The 16,737-nt window shown below is 48.0% G+C and overlaps 1 pseudogene; it reads right to left on the bottom strand.

Annotated features, from left to right (window-relative positions):
* Positions 1-15,531: 15,531 nt before the first annotated feature.
* Positions 15,532-16,242, bottom strand: LOC113889074 (annotated as a pseudogene).
* Positions 16,243-16,737: the final 495 nt, after the last annotated feature.

The raw sequence follows: 16,737 nt of genomic DNA, 5'->3' as shown, positions 1-16,737 counted from the left end.
CAGGTCTGAGCCCGACCCTCTGTGGGTGCGCGGAGCACAGAACACTGCCCGCCTCGGGCTGGTCATCAGCCGCCAGAAAGGCAGACACTCAGGACTGGACTCCAGCTCCAGGGCTGGGGCTGGAAAGGCGGCTTCTGTCCCTCTGGGAGCCTCAGTAGGTACTGACGACTTGATGAGCGAGGAACTGTGCCCAGCAAGTAACTGCTGCTCAAAACTCGATGGGCGCCAGCGCGCAGCAGGAAAGGGGTATGGGACAGGACAGCTTCACTCCCTGCTGGAGGCTGGGGACGCATGGATGAGGTTGTTGTAGCAAAAATAGAAACGAAGTGTTTCCTCTCCTGAGAACAAGCAAAGACTAGAGAAGAAACATGACCGGTGGTCAGAGTTATTCGCTCCTAGTTTTACTTGAAGTGTTACTAACCTGTAGTGTCTGTAACCAGAAGTCCCCTAATTCTACATAGTCTTCATCCGGTACCACATTTTTGCTCTCGCTGCACCCTCTTTTAGCAAGTCACCCCTTAGAGTTTTGCTGCTGGATGTTTGATATTTCAAAGGGAGAGATTTCAAGCCTGGACTTGTGTTTCCAAACAGCAGTTGCTCTAATTAATGAAGCGTTTATCAAAGGTGATGTCCATTATCACGATTGTTGGAAACAGAGTGATTACTGAATGACCACACACTTTACTGATGTGGAGTGGAAGTGCCCCAGAGCCACACACCAGGGCTGGGAGAATCTGCCCCACGACAGGCGGTGGGAGGAGACCACATTCCCATCTTACCGAGTTTACCATCCACTGAATGATCATTCTCACACAGCAGCCCAAGATTCCACATGGAATGTTGAGAGGGTAACAGATCCAGGACCTACTAAGACCTGCACTAGTCCTACAGATGCACAGAAAAAGGGTGCGCTCACTTACATGTGGCATCTTAAAAAATAAATAAATAAAATAAAAAGCAAAGCACCAAGGTCCTCAATACAGGGTCAGCTTGGTGGCTGCAGAAGGTGGGCTGTGGGGGTGTGTGAAGTAGGTGAAGGTTGTCAAAAGGTACAAACTTCCATTTACAGAAAAATAACTCATGGGATCATCATGTGTAGCATGGCAACTGTAGCTAATAATACTATTTTAAAAAATTATTTTGTATATTTGAAAGTCGCTAAAAGAGGGGATCTAAAAAGTCCTCATCACACACACACAAGATGTAACAATGTGAGATGATGGGCGTGAGATGGACTCATCATGGTGATGATTTCACAGTACATACAAATATTGAGTCATTATGTTGCACATCCAAAATGAATATGAAGGGATATGTCAACTATGCATCAGTTAAAAAAAAGAAAATGGTGGAAGGACGATATGCGCTCTCACAATTGCTGAGAAAGGTGAAGCACTGAGCTTGCCTCAGGATGTGCAGTCTCCCTTCCTCTCAGGGATGTAAAGGATACTTATGGCCTTGGACACAGTGATGGGATAGGCCTGGGGCTCTGCATTTCTCACAAGCTCCCAGGAAATGCCAATTCCTACAGACCTCTGGCTGCACTTTGAGTAGCAAGGTATTAATGCTCCTGAGGGTGGAGATTAGCTGGCTGGTTTCTAAGGGATCCAGTTACACTTATGAGTACAGCACAGGGGCTTTTTTGGCCTCCATTCCTGACAGTGTGAAATAGCTGTGGGGTGAGCCGAAGTGGAGTTTCCCTTGCAGAGAAGAGGAAAATGGCAACTTTCATCAGACTGGAAATGATGCTGTTTCATGTTCATATACCGATCTCCTCAGACAAATGGGGCCCACCAGCAAAGACCTTCAGAAATAAAGGCAAAAAGACCATGGTGACTTTAAAGTATTATTTTGGAGTGCTATCCACAATGAATAAACTAGATTAAAGGAAATGATTTTATGTCACAACTCAAGTGGTTCAATTGCCTAGGAGCTTTTTTTTTTTTTAAGTTTTATCTTGAACCCTTCTTAGAAGGGTCTACAATTACATGAGGGCTTGACGGAGTGTGTCACTGCTTGTTCAAAGCTCTGGTGGCAAATAAAATATACAATGACAGGAAGGACCCTTCACTACACTTGTTAAAATATGGAAGGGCCCTCCTTGGGAAGCTATAAATTATTGGTCACCATGAGGAGTAGAAAGTGAGCCTGCAGAAGACACAGCTGGGCCACAAGAGAGGAGCCTGCCGAGCTCCCGCCCCTCTCAGCCCCTCTGATAAAGGCTCTGTCTGACCCCCAGACACTCAGCCATGCCTCCCAGGGCTCACAGACCCTGAGAGGCCTGGCGTGGGTGCTGGTGCTCTCCTCTGACCTGGGGGAGGAAGCGGTGGGCTCAGGAGAGACCCTGGACATGGAGTGAGGGCCCCGGCCTGAGGTGCGCCACGCGCCGAGGGACACCATCTATGCGCTTCGCTGGTGTCGGCTTCCACGTGTGTAAGACAAGCGGCCTGGCTGCTCTTGGGTGTTTCTTTATACTTCAACGGTCCTTGGGCCTCAGCAAAATTGGCAGAAGTCAGAAATGTGTAATCTCAGGCATCCCTGCTGACTCAGTGGTAAAGAATCTGCCTGCCAATGCAAGAGACATAGGTTTGGTCGAGAAAAATCCCACACGCTGTGGAGCAGCTAAGTCCGTGCACCACGACTATTGCTCCTGTAGAGCCCGGAGCCGCAACCCCTGACGCCCGTGCCTCCCAGAGCCTGTCTCTGCAACAAGAGGGCGGGGGGCTTTCTTGGAGTGAAAGCTGCTCCCCCACAGCACGGACAGTGCCTGAGATGAGACACAGATGGCTCTGCAAGCCTAACGGGGGAGCCACAGCCTTCAGTCACCATGCAGGTGAGCAGTGAGCACCTCCAGGCCTGAGAGAGTCGTGGAGAGTCGTGGGGCCTGGATTCCTGTCCTCAGGAAGCCCTGGGCCTAAGAGGGGCATCAGACAAGACGGAAGTGCCCCACCATGTGGCACATGCTCACCGAGAAAAGGCACACAGGACCAGAAGAAAGACAAGGAGTTATAACACAGCCCGAGGGAGTCAGGAAAATCAGCAGAGCAGATGGTTTTCAAGCCAAGGCCTCGGAGGAATGCACTTCAGCAGCCAGGAATCCAGAGCCGGGGCCAGTGGTAGGTGCAACAGAGAGCCGGTTCCTCCAGAAAGACAGATGTGAAGGCAGAGCGTTCATCTCACTCCTGGATGTCAAAGGTGGTGTGGACTGTGGGGTGGACACAGGGGGTGAGGGCTGGCAGAGGAAGGGGGCAGGGGAGAGAGGGTGAAAGGCATTTAGAGCCTGGCCTGGGATGCCACTATCCTTCCTGGGAAGTGGGAGCCACTCAGGTGCTGTGAGTAGAGAATGCACAAGTTCAGAACTGCAGTTAAAGCATATCAGTTATCACAGGGAGAAAGCAAACAGGAGGGCGGAGAGGCTGCAGTCAGAGGGTGGTCAGGAGCCCAGCAAGAGCACTGGTGAGAGGAGCCCAGACTGAACTCAGGAGGCAGAGCTGGAGGGAGGAAGCCCATCAGAGCAGAGGGAGGAGAAGGAGAGGGGATGGTAGGAACATGGAGAGCAGCTCCTGCGGAGGCTGAGGATCCTTGTTGTTTGGTGATGAAGGGAAGCTCAGAGAAGTCAGTCCCTGAAGGAGGAAACCTGAATCCTTATCCCTGTCCAGATGTTTGTTTGCCTACAGACGTTAGAAGGGTAAGAACCAAACAAAACTCAGGATAAGTTGTGTTTCTTGTGTGAATTCTTAAAAAAAAAAAAACACAATCCTCTATCAATCACAATGTTTAAGTTGGAATCTAATTCACATATCATAAAATTTACTCTGTAAAATGTGCAGCTCAGTGATTCATCATCTGTGTGCAAAGCTGTGCCGCTATCACCGCTATCCAAGTCAGAGCACTTCATCTCCTCACAGAGAAAGCCACTACCCACCAAACAGGCACTTCCCCTTCCGCCTTCCCCCAGCTTTTGGCAATTGTCTGTGTGCTATTTGACCCTAATGATTTGCCTATTCTGCATATCTAAAGTACATGGATTTGTACAACTATGGCCACGTATGCTGGTTTCTTACACGTGGTGCTGTCTTTGAGACTCATCTCTGTTTAGCACATGATTCATTCCTCTGTTTGACTTGAGAATTTTCCTTTCTAGGCCATTATAATACACACACACACACACACACACCCGAGTTCTTTTCTTTTTAATTGTGAAAAACTCACAGCATATAAAATTACCATTGTCACTCAGTCTACTTCACTAGGAACCGTCTTTGTACAGGGAGCCTCTTTGCCTCATGGGCCCTGAGCCATCGGCGAGCATAGAGAAACCAGCCCAGCCACGACACCCCTTCTCGGGACCCTCCGAACCACCCACCCGACCCAGACTCCATGTGGGCCTCCCCATGGCGGCCTAAGAAGAGAACTACATGGGGGGGGGGGGTGGGGGTGGCGCAGAGGTGGAGAAGGAGAGAGACCAGGAGAGAGGAGAGCAGAGGCGGGCAGAGGAGCCACCCACACTGAGCTCCTGTCTCAGTTGCATGCCTGCCAGACCAGCCCTGCTCAACTGCTGGGATCAGAAATGGTCAGATGGCTGAGGGAGTTGTGACCACGGATGTCAGCAGCTTCAACCAGACACCCGACAGTCTACACTGCAAACCTGCCAGGCCCAGCTCCACTCCCCGGGCCAGCTTCAGAACCCCAGAGCCCCAGCCTCATGTGGAGGGCTTCCCAGCCCCATCCTCCAGAGCTCCACATCCCAGCTCTCAGGAGAGTCCTCTGAGCTCCCAGGAGGTCGTGTCCACTCAGGGTGTATGACAAGTGGCATTAGGCTGGGACCAGTTGGAAGTGGCCAGAGTGAAATCAAGTTTCTCTGCATCTCTTCTGCCCCTGAAGTGCCCACTCTCTCCTACTCGCTCATGCCTGTTTTGTCCAGGTGTTCCCTGAACACAGCCAGGCTGCAGGGAGGGGTTTCAGGGCACAGCAAGAGCTGCAGCATCTCATGGTGAGCAGGGCCGGCCACCAACTCATGCCCGACTTTGGAAGAGCATCACTGTGGGTCCGAAACTGACCCTCTGAAGGCACAGGTGACTGCTCCTGGATCACTCAGGGGCCCCAGAACTTAGATTTGTACTGTGACCTCTACAGCTGGCTCTAAAGGACAGAACATCTAGCAAGGAGACATCTGGACCCCGGTAATCACAGTCAGGTTGGTTAAGTACAAAGGGGGTGGGGTGGGGCAGTGAGGACAGGGGTGGGGGCCTCCTGCCTCTGCTGTTTCACCCCCCATCCCCCACTTTCCCCTGACTTTCTCCTCCTCAGTGTCCTACCTGCGTATTGGGTTTTCTTGGCCCAGACACAACAGAAGTGATCATTAAGTTACTTAGCATTCAGTGGAATAGTCACGAAGTGACTTCAAGTGTAAAAAGAAATAAAATTGAAAATAAAATCCACCCAGACTATTAATGTTTTGGATGAGGTTAGTGTCAGAGAAGATCCTTGGGCTCCTGGTAAAGGTCCCTCTGAAACTCTGTCTCTGGAAGGAGGGAGAAGAAGATGACCTTTGGTGAATGTGACCTAAGCCTGGTTTGTGTTTGACCAGCTCATTGATTTGATTATTGGTCGTCATCACATTTTCTGAGCCCCGTTCTGCATCTGTTCGAGGTCCTCACAGGGCTCACAAGCTGGAGAGCTCACCGCAGTGTGCTTAAAGACTTGAGAGGTCCTGTTTGAGGCAGAAAATGGTGCGGGCAGAGCATGGGATCAAGAAAGGTGTCGTGGACCTGGTGAGTCTGAGCTCCAAGGGTGAGTTCGGCAGGGCCTGGCTCTGAGCAGGACTTAAATACACGATGAATGACTAAATGAATGAAAATGGAAATCTTCCCCCAAAAGAGCAAGACTGTCAGCTCTTCTGTAACCGAGTCCAAGCTTGGACTGCTCACCTCATGACAGGCCAATAAACTGAGAGATGAGTTCTTGGGGCAAGACATAGTTACTTTATTCAGAAGCCCAGGACCCTTGTCCCAGGACACATCTTGCCTGAGTTAGAATTCAGGCTTCCTTTATATTAATTCTCAAAGGTGGTGGGGGAGGAAAGTCAAATATTTCCTCATTCTCATCAGGCTCCAGAGGGGATGTGTTAATGTCTGCCTCCCTGCCGTGATTCACAGGTGAGTCTGGTCATGAAGTTTCCTGTGAGTTAAACAAAGTTATTATTTTAGCTTGGTGCTCATTACCTGGGATGCAGGGCTCCCAGAGATGGAACTTTATGTACAAGCTTATAGGCAACATTCCTTTAGTGGTTAACTCGTAATAGGTAGGATACAAAGGGTCCTTCTCTATGACGCTTTCAGGCCAAAGCTTGGAACTGCAGGGCACCCGGGGACAGCAGGAGAGGCCCCACAGGGTGCCCACTGCACCCCTCACAGCTGTCTTGCTGACTAAGCAGCCTGTGTCTTGACTCCCTGGGGGCACCTGTTTGCCCTTTTCTCTTGGACAGTGCTTGTTGTAAGGTATAGATTGGGCTGAGGCAGAAAAAGGAGAGACAACCTCAACAGAAGTAGGTAACCTTTTTTCAGGCAAGAAGGGGCGTCAGTTGGCCTAGAGACCAGGCTGAGCCTGAGAGGGATCAGGGAGGCTTCATATTTAAAGGGAGGTTTGTGGAAGTGATAAGGGAAATGTTAGTCAGGCAGGATGTTTTAGGTATTCTTTAGTTGAGATGGCATTTGTAGTTGGGCAGGGGGTGATAAATCCTCTAGACAAGGGGTGATAAGTCCCAGGTAGATGCAACCAGCCTGGAGCATCAGGGCAGGACCTAAAGTTTGGTTTTGTTTTCCCCAAAGTTAGATGACTCAGCAAGGGCGTTTGAGACTGCTGTTTCCTTTTCTAGGCCCAAAGCCTCTTTCACTCGTCAGAAGCAACACTCACCTGTGCCCCTCCCTGATCAGGTCCAAGCAAACCAGCTGCCCTCACCTGAAAGGGTGTTAGTCTCTCAGTCATGTCCCTGCAACCCCATCGACTGCAGCCCACCAGGCTCCTTTGTCCATGGGATTTTCCAGGTAAGAATACTGGAGTGGGTTGTCATTTCCTTCTCCAGGGGATCTTCTCGACTCAGAGATCGAACCCAAGTCTCCTACATTACAGGTGTATTCTTTACCATCTGAGCCACCAGGGACATGCATAAGAAACTGCTACCTCCCAAAACTGGGGTCAGAAGGCTGGGCATGTGGTTCAGGCTCTACAAGGCATTTCACATCCTCCTAGTATCTCCTCTTGTCTCCCTAAGAAGCTCTTACATCTCAGGACACCTCTAACCAATGCCCTCTTTTGGTGGGAGCTAGTGCTCAGCGGTTAACATTTTCAGCCCAGAGAGACACAGCCTGTGCTTTAGACCATGGCAAACCCTCCCAGCTAGCCCCAGTCCATGAAAATCTCTCCTGTTCCTCAGATCCCATGGCCAACAGACAGTCCCTGAGTCTGTTCAGCTGACAAGCTCCCACAGTGTCCAGCGCTGAGGCTCCTCCCACCCCCGTGTCCCCTAGGCCCTGCACAATGAGCCTGCACTCCTGGGAATGGAGGGGCCCCTGTGCACTTCTTCTGGGGCTGCTGCTGGGCCTTCTTCCTCCTTCAACCAGAGCAGGGAGCTGGTTTGGGCAGGCCCTTGGGTAGGGGGAGGATTGGGTAGGGGGAGGAGGGGATGAGCGGTCAGTCCCTCCGACTCCTTTGGGCTGGGCCCTGTGGGAGGAGGTGCTGGGGGCTGAGAGTGGGCTTGGCCTGCTCAGCGGTCAGGACTCGGGGCACATTCAGGGGAGGCTGAACCTACTGGGGAATGGTGACAGTGTTATGGTGACAAGTTGTTTCCATCTCTGTATGAGCTGGTCCAGTTCACCAAATTCTCCTGAAACTAACACCCGTATATAAACACCCTTCCTCTGGCAACAGGGGGTGGGCTGAGTGTTTTCCAGCAAACTCCTCACTAACCTCTGGGAAACATTCTGACAGAGTCTCTGATGATGCAACAAATGTCCGCTTTGGTTAGGAATCAACAAGGACTCCCTGTGTGGCACATGGATGTCAATGCTATGTAGCAGCCTCGATGGGAGGGGAGTTTGGGGGAGAAAGGACGCAAGTGTGTGTTTGGGTGAACTGTTCCCCTTGGTGTCACTTGAAACTGTCACAACACTGTTTGTAAACGGGCTACACCCCAAATACAAAATAAAGTTAAAAAAGAGAACGTGTGACCAAACACAAAGAGAAGACACTGGATGACTTGAACGTTGGCTTCAAAAGTGCATTTTGGTAACACAGGAAACTACAGTATTTTAAAATCCTAGTTTATGATTTAGAGTCTATGACATTTAGGTGACTGATCAATTGTTTAATACAGGCACTGATAAAAATACAAGCTAAAGGCTAACCAGTTTCAATGTCATAAATTTCACACTACAGTCTAAAGCCAGGGCACGTAAGTCTATTTATCTGTCTCCCTCCCTCCAACTCCCTCTCTCTATAGTTTTAAGATTTGTGTCACCAGTGAGCTCGCTCCAGCTCTCCTGCAACACACACCCTTCATTCTGTGGGAGAAGTGATAACACTCGTTTACACTAGTGTAAGTGAGGAGGTGACGCATGGTGACAGAAGGAAGGAGACTGGCAGGGGGGTCAGCCAGGCCTTGGCCTGGGGGCTTTGCCCTGACCCTCACTCCCTCTCTCACTGCTGACCATAACAGGGGCCTGGAGAAGCCTGTGAGGAGCCCTGGCCAAGAACCTTCATGCACGTCTCGTCATTTACATTGTGAGCATAGAGTTTGTGCAAAGATCTTCAAATTTCTGTTTTTTTCTGACTTCTTTAGTCTTCATTAGTCTTCTCACCAGGGGTGTTGTGAACTAAATCAGCTTATATACTAATATTAACATATATCATTGATATATAAATACTATATTAAAATAATAATAGTACATAACATTTTATATTTATTTACATTATATATGCATAGATTTATGATGATGCTGTGAAAGTGCTGCACTCAATATGCCAGTAAATTTGAAAAACTCAGCAGTGGCCACAGGACTGGAAAAGGTCACTTTTCATTCCGATCCCAAAGAAAGGCAATGCCAAAGAATGCTCAAACTACCGCACAATTGCACTCATCTCACACAATAGTAAAGTCATGCTCAAAATTCTCCAAGCCAGGCTTCAGCAATGTGTGAACCATGAACTTCCTGATGTTTAAGCTGGTTTTAGAAAAGGCAGAGGAACCAGAGATCAAATTGCCAACATCCGCTGGATCATGGAAAAAGCAAGAGAGTTCCATAAAAACATCTATTTCTGTTTTATTGACTATGCCAAAGCCTTTGACTGTGTGAACCATAATAAACTGTGGAAAATTCTGAAAGAGATGGGAATACCAGACCACCTGATCTGCCTCTTGAGAAATTTGTATGCAGGTCAGGAAGCAACAGTTAGAACTGAACTTGGGACAACAGACTGGTTCCAAATAGGAAAAGGAGTTCATCAAGGCTGTATATTGTCACCCTGTTTATTTAACTTATATGCAGAGTACATCATGAGAAACGCTGAACTGGAAGAAGCACAAACTGGAATCAAGATTGCCGGGAGAAATATCAATAACCTCAGATATGCAGATGACACCACCCTTATGGCAGAAAGTGAAGAGGAACTAAAAAGCCTCTTGATGAAGGTTAAAGAGGAGAATGAAAAAGTTGGCTTAAAGCTCAACATTCAGAAAAGGAAGATCATGGCATCTGGTCCCATCACTTAATGGGAAATAGATGGGGAAACAGTGTCAGACTTTATTTTTTTGGGCTCCAAAATTACTGCAGATGGTGACTGCAGCCATGAAATTAAAAGATGCTTACTCCTTGGAAGGAAAGTTATGACCAACCCAGATAGCATATTCAAAAGCAGAGACATTACTTTGCCAACAAAGGTCCGTCTAGTCAAGGCCATGGGTTTTCCTGTGGTCATGTATGGATGTGAGAGTTGGACTGTGAAGAAGGCTGAGCACCGAAGAATTGATGCTTTTGAACTGTGGTGTTAGAGAAGACTCTTGAGAGTCCCTTGGACTGCAAGGAGATCCAACCAGTCCATTCTGAAGGAGATCAGCCCTGGGATTTCTTGGGAGGGAATGATGCTAAAGCTGAAACTCCAGTACTTTGGCCACCTCATGCAAAGAGTTGACTCATTGGAAAAGACTCTGATGCTGGGAGGGATTGGGGGCAGGAGGAGAAGGGGATGACAGAGGATGAGATGGCTGGATGGCATCACTGACTCAATGGACGTGAGTCTGAGTGAACTTCGGGAGTTTGTGATGGACAGGGAGGCCTGGTGTGCTGCGATTCATGGGGTCGCAAAGAGTCGGACACGACTGAGCAACTAAACTGAACTGACTGATGTTATAGTAAATTAAATTAATAAATATAAATAAACTAGCATAGCAATATGAGTATATATTACTCCTCAGAGGCAGACCTTTGCCTTTTATGCAGTCAACTCTGCCTGCTGACCATATTTTGTTTGCCAGAAAAAAATGAAGACTGAGGCCAGAGTGAAAAGTGAGGGGAAGGCAGGCAGAGAAGACCCAACCTGAAATTACAGGGCAGGCATAATTGAATCAGTCAAGTGAAACAAGAAGTGTGTTCCCGAGACCAGCCTGAAGCACAGTCTTAGTGAGGGGAGCGGATGCGACCCCGCACCCGGCCCCTGGGCACCTTCTGGGGCGGGGTGAGCGGGAGGGAGACTCCTCCTGGTGTCTCTCCACCAGCTCCTCCCGCGGACACGCTAGTCCTCCCCAGGCTTTGCTGCGACCTGTGTGCTTTGCCGCCAGGAGGCCCGTTTCCTGCCCTCCACTGTTCTCCTACCATCTCCCTTTCCTGGAGTCTCTGGGCTGCTACCGGCCAGGCTGGAGACACAGGCAGCACAAGACCTTCCCTGCAGCCCGTGAGCTGTCCTCGCCCCGCCCTCCTCCTTTGGCGCTGGGTTAACGGGGTGCCTGGTGTTCATTACTGAGACTTTCCTTGCTAGCGGTTTCCTCCCTTCCTGATGGCGGGATGCGCAGGGCAACTAAAGCCATTTCTGAATTTCCCTGAATGTGCATGCTAGATGAACCTAGTTTGCTTATAGCAGAATCGTGTTGTTTTAAAGAAAGATTTTTATATTCCTATTGAAAACCACTGGAAACCCCCCAAACAGGAAATGGTGACATCTCAAAGTCATACCTTTACATGACAAAAGCAAGTTGTAAACAACACACATTATTTGTCTGACTGAACTAAAAATGAACTATATTATCTGTGTGTAAATAAATATATATTTGAAAATGTTTTCTAAAAAGCTGGAGGAATATATACAAGTGAACCACAGATACTTTGATAAGGATGAAAGAGAAATTCTACTTTTACTCTAAATTATCCAGTTTCTTTTTGGGTGTACTTTTAACTCAGGAGGAATTTGAACGAGAGTGTATATTGTTTGCATTTAAATAAACAGTTTACATATGATTGTACAGAACCAGCTTATCATAAAAACTGAATCAATGTATTTCCGAGTCAAACAAATGATAAGCTGCATAGAGAGTGAATATCTGCTGAAGGGCTAGAGACAGAAAGAGCACACGAGCAGCACAAACAGTGAAACGCGGGCTGCACGCTGCTGTCCCCTCCAGTCACTGGGTCATTCCCTGAACGCTTGCTGGGTTTAAGGCAGCCTGGAAGTCAGTCACCTGTCCAAGGCACGTCTGAATTGATGCCAGGCCCATAGTAAAGACAAGTTTTAATTAGCAGCTCTCAGAGGTAGAAAATGTACACTGTATTCTCTAAACTCACTTTGGCCCGTTCTATTATGGATTGTTCCACTGAAAACAAAACACTCAAACCAACATTAAAAACCACCCTTTTGGTGTACCTGAAAGCTTTTGCCATTTTAGAGCTTTCTCTTTTTCTGTCATCTCTTAAACATGTAAAATAAATACAGTCAAGTCCCCTCAGGAGGGGCCACTCAGGGAGCTCTGGGCCTCAGTCGTTCCTAGGAATAAAAGTGGCAAAGAGCATTTTTGCTCCAGAACTCTCAAGGCATTTTGGTGTGGGATGATCCGGACCCGTGGAAAGCATATGAAAGCCTGATACTGGTTCTTACATCTGCCACAGCTCAGTGATTTTCAATATCTTACCTTATGTAACCAAAGATTGAGAATGCTCAGGAGAGAGCATAAATATAACTACATAAATCGTTATAAATAGCATATAAGTAGAAAGTATAGTTAGATGTGAGTCTAACTTACCTTAATATCCTAGTTTCTGTGGCTCTCAGTCCATAAGGCTCAGACTACATTCCTCGGGCACCTCTGCAGATTGGACAGTAGGTGGCGCTTTCAGCCTGTTTGAAACAGTTCACGGGCTTTGGCTTGTTTACTTGCTTTTTAACTGTTTTACCACCATTGCACAGAAAACAGAGTAATTTGGTACGTAAGTGTATGAAGTCCAGATCAATGTCATGGGAGCAATTCCAGAAGAACACAAAGCCATATAACTGGATCTGCAGGAAGCATTTACAAATATCCACAGAAAAAACTTTACCTCTCTGTAGATCCAAACTGAAAACAGAAAGTGAAAGTCACTCAGTGGTGTCCAACTCTTTGTGATCCCTTAGACTGTAGCCCGCCAGGCTCCTCTGCCCATGGAATTCTCCAGGCAAGAATACTGGAGTGAGTTGCCATTCTCTTCTCCAGGGAACCGTCCCAACCCAAATTATCCAGTTATAAAACACTTTAGGGTTTGTGTCACAAATGCTCTTTGCTACCTTGATTCCTGGTAATGACATAATCTCAGGCTGACCTGGGACCCGCCCTAAAGTAGTTTGTGTCCTGTAACCCTGGTCAGACACATAGACTTCAGTTCGGTTTTCTTGTGTGGAAACAATTTGACCTAGCTGCTCACAAGCGAAAAGCAAAGTACTAGACCTTAAAATGTTCCAGTAGAGTACAGTCAAGTGCTCTTGATTCTAGGTACTTCAAAGGATGTTTTTAAGCCTTGTTAGCCACCAGCTTCTCTTGATTCTGAAAGCTGGGTTTACTAGGGACCGGCAGCAGTGGAAGTGTGATGAAATCACTGCAGCGGTGTTGTGCTTCAAAGCACAGGATCTGTACAGACTAGGAACAAAGATAAAATATTCTAAAGGGGTGAATCCAGGGCATTTACTCTTATCTGAACAAAAGCTGGTGCACAGACGCATTTTATGCATCACTTCTGGGAGGCCACAGGCTCCCTGGGCTCTCCAAATCCCTCAGGTTAAGAGTTCCTGGCTCGGGAGTGAAAGAAAGCAAAGGCAGCCCTTCCCTCTTCCCCATTCCGACCTCTGGTTCCACGAGAGGGACCGTGGACGCTCAGCGCGCTGTCCCAGCCGCACGGCTGCCAGAGGAGTTACAGGAGCAGACCTGCCCAATGGCGCCGCTGCTTCCTGCCTGCTGTGGGGCGCTGTGAGAAGGCCCCAAGGAGATCTAGGAAAAGCAAAGGGGAGTCCAACTCAGCAGAGCAGCCCCGAAGCACAGGGAGTTAAAGAAACAGGAAACACGAGTCAGGTCAAGGAAGGACCCCTTTGTGAGGGCTGCGCTGATAACAGGTGTGGCTGAAGCTTCCCGCTCCCTCCGCAGGGGTCTCTGGGCCTGCAGGCACTTCCGGTTTGCCTCACTGTGAGCGGCGGCTGCTTGTCAGAAGGCAGATCTTTTCTACCATCAATAAGCTGTCTTTTCCCTGCTGTCAGCCCTGTAATCTGGCACTATATGCGCCTTGCTCCATTGGCTGCTAACACTTCTGTAAAGGGAGATCTAACTGTCGAGAGTTCAAAATTCCAGGGGTCTGTGGAGTCCCGCCACAAATTCACCCCCCAGAGCTGTGTCTGAATCAGGTAAAAATGCTCATTACAGGCTTAGGATTGAAGATACTAAAGTGAGAACATGAATGAATTTAGAACGTTTGGAAAGTCTGATTTTAAAAGTACTTGTTTATCTTTAAAGTCCAATAAGACAATTTTACTCTTGCTTGTCTTGTCTGAGGAATAAACATGGAAATATACTTACTGGAAAAAAAGCTACAAAATTTGAGGCTTTGAAGAAAGGAATTAAAAGAGAATGGGTCTCATGAAGAGTAACTCCTTTCAGACGGAGAAGCTGAGAGGAGAAAGAAATTGATATAAGAAAAGATCTTACTATTAGAGCTGAGGCCTTCTGCCATTTAGTCAAATTTTCTTTTCTGCATGCAGGGTCACCCTATACAGACTCGTACAGACACACAATACAGCTACCATCTCCACTGATACGCAGAGGGGTGCCCTGGCCACCGCTTCAGACCACCTTGTGGGCACTCAGGATGCTCAGGACTCTGTCCTGTGTGTCCCTGGGAAGTGACTCCCAGGAGGTCCATCCACTGAGCCGAGTTCCACTCTGTTTTCAAGCAGCCCTTTCAATCCCTGAGGTCAGCGCCCCTCTCTCTCACCACATAAAATGTACCCCCCACAACCCCATGTCACTGCTCCTCATCAACATGGCTGCTGCTTTTATAATCAGTCTTCAGATATGGTCACCTGATTCTATTATTTTTTACTATGCTGAAGTCAGTCAAGTGTCGTATATCTTACTAGCATATTAATATGTCAGATTCAGAGAAATAATTCAAGGATGAAGCCAACTGATTATCCTCCTATCCATATGAAGTATAAATATAATCTCTGGAAGATCGTGAAGGACAGGGAAGCCTGGTGTGCTGCAGTCCATGGGATCACAAAGAGTTGGACATGACTGAGTGACTGAACAATGATAAAATATTATCTCAATTGATAATGAATGTACAGGGCATAGGGGAAAGTGGGAGAAAGTGTTTTAAAAATTGGATCAAGTGTAGCTAATAAAATTAGCAGTTGCAAATGTTGTTTGAGGGAAGAACATAATGAATTATGAATTAGGAAATTTTTGTCTTATGTGAAAGGAAAACAGCAAAAGTCACAGAACATCCTCATGAGCAGACAAATTTATTTATTTAGAAACTGCTTATTTTCTGTCAACCAATTTCCATTTTAAGAGTTTGTGGGGTTTCCATAATGGCTCATGGTAAAGAATCCTGCCAATGCAGGAGACATGAGTTAAATCCCTGGTCCAGGAAGATCCCATGTGCCTTCAGAGGAACTAAGCCCGTGCACCACAACCACAGAGCCTGTGCTCCACAGCCTGGGGGCCACAGCTCCTGAGCCCACGCTCTGCCACCTCTGAAGCCTGGGGGCTTAGGGCCCATGCTCCATAGCAAGAGAAGCCGCTTCAACGAGAAGGCCAGGCACCACAACCAGAGACTTCGCCCCACTCACCGCAACCAGAGCAAACCTGTGCAGCAGCAAGGACCCAGCACAGCCCCCACCGAAGAGAAGAGCCTGTGAAAGAACAGCTGAAGCGCACCCAGTGCTGTGCCTACCAGTCCAGTGGCCTGAGCAGTGGGCGCTGCAGGCCAGCCTTCAGGGGGATCTGCGGAGTAGGCAGTGAGCTCACCTGCCCACCTGTGGACTAGGCCAGCACCTCAGATCCAGTAGCGTTGCACTCAGCTGCTGAAGTGACCTATTCACGGTGAAGTCCTCCTTGGTCACAGCTTGCTCAGCTGCCACCTGCTCTTCCCTTTTAATCTCTTCAGAATCTGCAGACGTAGAGATCAGGCACGACCTCTCAAAAGTGTTCACAGGAAACGGTGCGCTGGGCAGAACTTCCTGGGTGAGCATCCGCCAAGTCAGACCCACCGACTGAGCTCCCTGGTTGCCGGGAATGGGTGGTCTCCAGAGTGCAGAGGAGAGTCCGTGTCACACAGACCGATGGTAAGAAGTTCACATACATGCCTGTGTGAGAGGCTGGCGGTCAGCCCTGGCCTCGTAACTACCAGGAGTCTTGGCTCCTGGAAGCTGCCTGGGTCTGGTTAGTGGAGGCTCCAGGAGCGAAGCGGCAGCGAACTGCAGCTCAGCTCGCTGGCGAAGGTTCCTGGAGGATGCAGCAGGGACAGCAGCTGGGTTTTCAGTGGCAACGATGGCATGAGCTGCCTACAGAAGCTTCTCCCAGGTTCTCTTCAGATTCCTAGTGTAGATGCCATCACTTTTCCTTCTGTAGATGTACTGCTCCATTGGGAAGTAAAGGTTGGTGCCACCTAAGAGGGCCCCTGCTGTAAGGAACGTGATGACGTCATCCTTCATTTGCCGGACATCAAGGACCCAGAATAGTGTAAAAGATTCATTTCACATTATAACAAGAATCTGACAGTGCCCTATGGACCACTGTGTGGGTAGCGTGGGAAAAGCCTGAGAAGATGTTTTAGAGAAGCCAGATAATCTTTCTGATAAAACAAACTTGACTTTCATTCAGTTTGTAGAAATAATGCTGTGAGTTTTATTCTTTAGAGGTTTAAATTTTTTTGTAATGTTTTGGCATTTCTGAGAAACTTATAATACATGTACAAGGTTCAAGAACCTAAAAATATAAAATACTTCATATTCCATTGTTCTTCCTACCCCCTCCCTTCTTGTCAAGGCCCTGCTGCTTCCACAGTCAGCCACGTGCTTTGTTTCTCAGGAATAGTTTCCAGACGTTTTTTTTTTGTTTCTTTGTTGTTTTTTTTTTTTTTTTCTAAGTATTTATTTGGCTGTGCCTGCAGGACCTTTTCCATGGGAACTCTTAGCTGTGGCATGTGGGCTCTAGTTTCCTGACAAGGG

Source organism: Bos indicus x Bos taurus, unplaced genomic scaffold (genome assembly GCF_003369695.1).
Source record: "Bos indicus x Bos taurus breed Angus x Brahman F1 hybrid unplaced genomic scaffold, Bos_hybrid_MaternalHap_v2.0 tig00003498_arrow_arrow_obj, whole genome shotgun sequence".
NCBI lineage: Eukaryota > Metazoa > Chordata > Mammalia > Artiodactyla > Bovidae > Bos > Bos indicus x Bos taurus.
The sequence above is the reverse complement of the archived record's forward strand: the minus strand, read 5'-3'. Positions and strand labels throughout refer to the sequence as shown.